Below are 8175 nucleotides of genomic sequence, written 5' to 3'. Positions count from 1 at the left end.
AGGAGTGGTGAAAATATGCATGTGGATCCAAATGGGACATTCAAGATGCTTCCATCCGTTCCATCCTTTGTGGATATTGCAGGTCCGTACATGGGAAAGATATTAAGAGAGTTTATTGAAATTCAACTCTTTTTGCCTTTGTTTCCATTGGAACTTGGTGAACATGATTGTGTAAGAGACTAATAGATATGCCTTAGAAAAGCAAGAACATGTCTTATGCAAGAATGGATCTACAAGAAGGTGGTATAACCTTGATAGACAAAACTTTTTTGCAGTTTCTTGGAGTATCTATCGGCATGGCTTTGCAGTATATGCCTGACAAGAATTACTATTGGAAAGGGGAGACATGTGGGGTGATGCACTGGTAGATGAGAGGATAATACCTTCAAAGTGCAAGTTGATACGACATGGTTGTTCATATTTCATCGATCACAAGTGGGCCATTACCTTGCTTTTTTAGTTTCTTAGAGTGTTGCTTCAAGGTATAGACTAATACATAGTCTCCCTTTTGAAACTCCTTGTTGATTACGTGTTGGTCATGAAATTCTTTTGTTTTTCATTTTTGTGCATAGATGGATGCAAAAACTTTGAGTCAAGACTCATCTAGTTTGGTTAGCTGCTTTAGTCTTCTAGACAACTCGTGTGCAGTCCAGCCTAAGTCTTGTGCAACTTGTGGTGTAGGGATCAAGAATCCTATGGGCAATATGGCATTTATCCAAAATACAAAGTTGAAAGGTATTGTATTCAATGGATTTTTGTATGCTAACCTATATGCCCATAAAGTTGAGTATAGTTTCTAACCCAATCGGCTCTTGATTTGTTTACAATTTTTGTGAGCATCATGCATAGGATTTTGTAGAGTATATATCCCAACAAGTCACACAAATTTAGTATTCAGTTGTGGACCTTGTGTGATTATAAAATTGGCTACAACTACATATTTTGTGTGTATAATAAGGTAACATGCGTTGAGTTGTCTTATCGTTGTCTTGATGCTCAGATAAATGATTTGAAGCAGAAAGTTCATCATGTGTTCTTTGATAGATGGTACATAAGCCAAAATTTTGATGCATTTGACTTATGAGGGACATGGAGCCATATGTACATACATGACAAACAGAAAGAATTTTCCAAATGTACAGATGTTGAGTCTTGGTTGTTGTGAGGATGGGTCCTCCCGATTTGCATATGATGCGAGGAAAAGTCTTATGCATGTAGTAGGATGTATAAAAAGCTTCCAAGGAAAATTAGAAGTGGCCATAAATTTGCATTTGTGTCATGTCCAAAGATAGCTATGCAATACAATGAGTGCAAAGTTGGGTGTGATGTCTTTGATAGTATGGTATTGGGTTTCGGGTATAGTTTATAGACTACTATACATGGCTGAAAGTGGTGGCATGCATTATTTCGAGGGATTTTGGATTTGGTTTTAGAAAATGCATATATTATTTGGAAGATCTTGCATGGCAAGAAGAATACAAGCCAATTTCAATTTATTTTGAGGTTATAAGAACAATTGGTTGACAACCATACTGTTGGGCACATTGTACCTAGAAAATTTATGTATGCTAGTGGTCCAATAGATGGGCATACTTTGATGAAGTTGAGCTCAAAGGAGAGTGACCAAAAGCTGAGCACTCTAGTAATGGGTGGTACTCAGCAGACTCTCAAACTTGCAATGAGCATAATGTGCATAGTCAATTTGACTCTTCTCCATTGCCCCAACACCTTGTCTCGCATCGAAGGGAATGAAAGTGTTAGCAGCAAGCTAACTCGGATACCATTTTTCAGAGCTCTCATTGTAAAAACATTTATCATTTTGATGAATCGAGAATATTGTAACTCCTACTTTCCAGATAAACTTTGTAATTGATGAGCCGGGGCTACAAGCTTCCAGATTGTATCAACCCGTCTTTAGTAAGAGCTCCCAAATTATTAGTTTTGACCACCAAAAACCTTGGCTAAGGTATAAAAGCCAATTTTTGTCAGTTTTTTATAAGTTTTGGATAATAGAAACACAGCGTGAGCTAACGACGCTCACTTCTCTCCTTCTCGCGCTTCCTACTCCCTCCCCGGTTGTCACATTGCAGTCATGTTTGTTGCGTTGCAATCGCAGGTAAGAGCTCTTTGCATTGATGTAAGCATTTCACGGTATTTCGTAGCTTTTGGCATCACCAACCCGCGGCCTAATTTCATCATAAGTAGGAATTTACACTTCAAAATTAAAAACTAAGTATAGGCGGGGTATTGGGGCATCATTGCTAAGCATTTAGATGCATTCTAGGTTGAAAATGACTAGGTCAAAAACTCACTCCTGTTAATAATCATGATTTTTGCACTTGACCTAAAGTGAGATTTGAGACCATAAGCATGTGTTCTTAGGTCTTATAAACATGTCCTAGAAGTTTCGTAACATTTGGATGTCGTTTGATGCTGTAACGGATGTGATTTGTTTGCCAATGAGCGAGAAGCTTTTGGTGATTTCAGTCATTTGTGTGTAGCCAGAGTTAGATGCGAGTTGTTTGTTGTTTTCCAAGAGATTGACAATCTCTTGTAGCCTCTATGCACTAGTCAAGTCAGCTTCATCGCATGGATTGACAATTATATTCGTGGTTCTCGCTATGTCTGCAATAAGATAGGATTGAGGTTAGACACTCGTCCCACATTTTGCGTCGCTGCTGGGGATCAAAGAGACCTAAACTAGGCCAAAACAGGAGCGTCTTGTGAAGTTATCCTTTAACTTCCTCTAAGATCTCCTAGAGTCAAAACTTTCTTTTTAAAAACCGCATAGCTTAAGATTGTCGTCTTTTGCTGTGTAGAGGTAGCTTGGAAATAAGTCGTACTTGCTAACTACCTTTAGGATTGTAGGATTGTAGGATTAGATTAGGATTGTGAGAATGATTGATGGACAAGACAAGTCTTAAGATCAAGGCTCAGAAAACCATAAAAAACAAAAAAACGAGTGTTTGTGGACACTTTTCACAACCCCATTGCAATAAAGCCTACGAGAAGAGTAAGTAGAATCCGAGGCGGATTTCAAGACATTGCTCTCTCCAAAGAATCAATTGTGAGTTGTTATGTGAAGTCGCAGAATTTCAGGTTTCGGGCTAGAAATAGCACCAAAAGACTGTCAACCACTTAATCCGACTGGGGAGTAATGAACCAGTGGATAAGCTCAAGGACACATTGAGGTAAAAATTTCAAGAGTTTGCAAAAACTCAGATTATTTACTTTTTGTTGACATTTTAGGCCAAAATAAGTTTTGACTTGACTCAGAGGCTTAAAATAGCTCATGAAAAGACTATCTAGTGAAAAAGTTCAAAAAAGTGTTCATTTTAAGCTTAAAGTAAATAATAGCACGATTATTTCCTTTAAGCTCAAATGTGACCAAGGTTGATACAAGAGACTCTATGCATGTGTACAAACAACTTTTGTAAAGGCCCATAGAATTTGGATCACCAAATTGACCAAAAAGTGGTCTTATAGGCTTATATTGATGTGATAGTCAAGTGTACATGCTCACTTGACCAAAAAAATGCAAAAACTTGTCAAAAGTAAATAATCATGATTATTTACTACTGTCTCATTTTTCAACTTTTTTGACCAAATCAGCATACCACTAGCTTTAGCATGTTGTATTAAGCCTACAAACCAAATTTGGTAAGATATGGATCATTGGATTGAAAATTGTGGCCAAAATTGCAAAGTCAGTCTGCAGACACAAAACTCTTAACCATTTGAACTAAAATTGTCCAAACTTGATGAAACTTGGCTAGGAAGCTTAAGTTAAGCTACTTAACAGATATGTGTCAAGATTGTTGCAAAAACTTACAAAAAATAACATAAGTAAATAATCTCTACTATTTATATCTGCTAAAAAATTGATATTCTTGCACATTTGAGTATACCACAAGGTCAAGCATGTTAAGTAGACCACACAAATCAATTTTGGTGAAATTTGGATCACAAAAGTGAGACTTAAGCTAGATTCTTGAAAATTGAGTCTGCGGACACAAAATAGTTGATAACTTGAACAAATTTTGTTCAAACTTAGTGAAACTTGTCTAGAGACCTTAACAAGTTGCATACTTGGCAAATCAAGCCAAAAAGTGCAAAAATTTGAGAAAAGTAAATAATTGTGATTATTTGCTACTGCTACATAGAGACACCATTTTTTACTTTTGAACTTGTACAGTGTTAGACAACATAATACAAAGCCACTGGGCAATTTTGGGTTCAATCGGATCCAAATTACTACATGTTCACTCAGTTTCTAGGTTGCAGATTAGTCCTTTGGCTTTTTGCAAAAGTGGAATCTGAAAGTCTCAATTGCCGACTCACTTAGCTCAATTTGAAGTGATACACATAGACTGGTCACAATAGTTAGCAAGAATTGTACAATCTTTGTGAAAGAATAGCTAACTTTATTAAAACTGATACAGAAATCAGATTGCCGACAAGAAATTGAAAGCTTGACAGAAATTGACAACAAGTCGATTCGACGGTAAGTACTCTATCCAGGGCTTCACAAGTCTATATGAACCTTAGATCTGGTCGTATATTAGGAGATCAAGGCATATTTGGAGAGACTGCTAGTATAGTGTCCACCAAAGAAAGTGTAAATCAAGGCGATCACTTGCACACTATCCTTGAAGAAGTCTCAGACACTTTTTCAGAATCAACATCTGAAATGTCTTCCTATTCGATTCATTCAAAAACCGGAACGACAGTGCATTATAAGCATATACTCTCTTTTTATAAAACTAATCGCCATGGAGCTCAGGTTTACCTGGATCCTAATGAAGAGTATGCCATTCGCATCGATGACCATGACATAGAGTTTCAAGAGGAAATCAGGGCAAACAAACAAGGAAAAGTGTACATGGATAAAAATGAAACTCAGTATTTACAAGTTGAAAATCCTGACATGATAGACAAATGGACGTTAAAAGTAAATACCATAATTCTAGATATGGCAGCAAAAGAAGGACCACCAACTTTAGAATTTCAGAGATACGATCAAGGTGATTTGAAGCCTTTGAAACGGCTTAGCACACATAATCCTAGGATCGAAGTCTATTGTTGGGAGGATAGAAACGTCAAAGATCTTCTATGGTTCTCTTGCCGAATCAGGACAGCTAAGGCCCATGAAGATCATTTATATCTTCAAAATCAAAGACAAGGGTTTAGCAGATCTATCGACCTACCTGTTTAGGGATTGTTATAGCAATAACTTTGTTATGATGACTCTTAAAGAGGTGGAACAAACCAAATACCAAGGGTACTCCATAAGGGATTGGATAGTGAGCCAAGGACTAGAAACTATTCCAAGAGAAGAACTCCGCAAGAGATCTTTCAAGAGTAATGTTAAAAAACCAAAAACCACCTCATCATGAAGAAAACCGGGTGACACTAAAGCCAGTCCAGGGCTACATGAGTCACTATTTCCAACAAACTGGTTTGAAGGACTCAAAACAAGATCAACTGCTAGGAGACCAGGAGTTGAATCAAATAGACATGTTAGACTATCTGATTTTCAAAAATGGGTCAGAAAATACAGTGGATCTAGGGATCTATATGACCACTTAGCAAGCTTTACTCAAGTGCTAAGAGCAGAACGCATATTTGATTTCATAATTTGAGGGATTTGAATGACATTAGAAGGAAAAGAATTGACATGGTTCCAAAACATTCCACCAAGGTCAATCATGGACTTAAATACATTAGCTCAACGATTTGTAGCTACATATTCCAAAACGGGGATCAAACATAATACGGTAGCTCAAATCTATAGCTTCAAACAGAAACAAGGTGAGTTTGTTAGGGATTGGGCAACTAGAATGAAACAATACATTGCAAGATGCCCAGAGCTAGAGATACCTGCAGAGAAAAGACTAGTATCATTATTTCTAGAGGGACTACTAAACAAAGAACTTCATGCTATACTGTATAGCAAGAAGCATACGACCCTAGAAGAGTGTGTGTCAGATGCTATTGACTTAGGAGACAATTGTGATATTTTCAATGAAGAAGATGTCCATAAGGATAACCAAAGCAAGAAAACAACATCCACCAAACCAACACAAGTGGGAACAATTGCTGCAGCACCGCTTTCGTCCATAGAAGACATGCTCAAAAGGATGAATGACATGATGAATAACATGCAAAAAGCACCTATGAGAGGACCAAGACAAGGGATTCCTCAACAGGGACAACCAATTAGGCCGCAAAAATGGTGTGTAATTGAGGAAAAATGGACCAACCATGAGACCAATGAGTGCTATTACCGACCAAAGTATGATGGGAATGTTCAATACGTGCCTATGAGGCCACAAGGACAACCCATGTACAGATATCAGCCTAATATAGCCCCAGCTCAAAGACCACCGATGTGTATGGAAAGACCTCAACCCGTGCTGGGTCAACAACCTTCATATCCTTGACATAATGCAGTGCATGTAAAGTACATGCATCCGGAGGGAGTCATAGATGAACAAGCATTAATGTCTGTTACACCCTATGCTAAGCCTAGTCCATCTACAGTAATGGTAGAAGGAGATTGGTATAATTCACATCCACTACCAATGGAAGAATCTGTGACTTATACTACACCAAAGCTTGCATCGATGTACTATGCAGTTAATCAAGGTGTTAGACCTCCTATGGTTAGACCCATGATTAAACCAAGAACAAATTTCCATAACTGTGGTGCAGATGATCATTGGAAAAATGAATGTCCAGAGCCTGACAAGAACCTTAAGCCAGTTGAAGCTTAATGCATACAATGTGCAAAAAGGGAGGACACTTCCCTAAATTGTTTAAAAATTCTCAAAACAAGGGTAAAACAGTATTGAACATAGTCCAAGTGATACCTAGTAGCTCATCCGAGAGTGAACTGATTGTTCCAATCAAGGTAATCACCAAAGCCCAAGCTAAGAAAAAGAAACATAACTCCTTTGATGATTCGGAGAATACTAAAATTTTCTGTCAAAAGACCAAAAGAAACAGAAGCAAAAGGTATGAAATGAGAAAACAGAAACAACGGGCTGAAATCGAGGAGAAAGCAAAGAAACTATTCCACAAAAAGGTGAAAGAAACTGGAAGTAAAATCAAGGAAACCACCGTGAAATGTGGAGGATCAATTTTGGTAGACAAAATTTTTGAGCCAATCAATGCAGCCTTGAAAGCTTACCAAGCGGGACTTAAAGCAGGCCAAAACTTGAAAAACAAATGAAAAAACTATCCTTCTCCAAACATAGAAGCAGCTCAGCTTGAAGCTTATCAAAATCTGGTAAGAATTACTCAAGAAATGCTGGAAAAACAAAAACCAAAGCTCAAGAGTACGGCAAAACCTGAAGAGCTTGTGGTAGAAACCAGTAAAGAAAAATCCTAAGTGGTATTAGAACCCCACCTTGAAATAAAAGCCGTAACTTATAGTGCCGGACAACGAAGATGCCTTAGACGGAATTCCTTTCATAGAAGAAGATTGGCCAGGACACTTATGGGAAAAAGTTAGAGAGATTAATGTTGAGAGCCTAACTTTGAAGTCGAATCTTATAGAGGAAGTTTGGTTAGACAACCTACCTCCGGATATGGACATGGATGTACAACCCTCCCTTGTATGGGGATTATGGCTCTGAAGCTTCAGGAATGTCTAAACCATTGTCTTTGAAAACACTACACTCTTACTTGGGAGATAACGAAGATGAATCCATAGTGTGTAAAACCACTTGAATAAAAAGAGAGGAACAGACCCTGGAGGTAGCCAACATCCATTCAATCATGTCCCATTCAATGCACTCTTACTTTAGGAGAACTGTTAAAAATCAAACCATATTTATAGAATGAAAAATAGAAAGCTCTAGAGAAGGTGGGGACAACAAGGCTAATCACAAGGAATGAGGTGGAAAAATTGAAACACGAATTGGATAAAAAAGAGATTAGATATGTTCCAATGAACAAAGTCAGAGAATACTACGAAGGGGAATAAGGAAACACAACCCTTCCAGTGAGATATAATGAAATAGAAACCATGGCAATACTGGATAGTGGGGCAAGCATAGCCATAGCCATGAAAGCAGTATAGGAATCATGGGGACAACCAACCATTAGACAGACTCGAATGAAATTGCAATTGGCTCATAGACACATTGAAAGACCCTTAGGACTGCTTGA

The sequence above is a fragment of the Adiantum capillus-veneris genome, chromosome 7, assembly GCF_014529385.1.
Source record: "Adiantum capillus-veneris isolate H3 chromosome 7, ASM1452938v2, whole genome shotgun sequence".
Taxonomy (NCBI): Eukaryota; Viridiplantae; Streptophyta; class Polypodiopsida; order Polypodiales; family Pteridaceae; genus Adiantum; species Adiantum capillus-veneris.
This window is presented reverse-complemented; position numbering follows the sequence as displayed.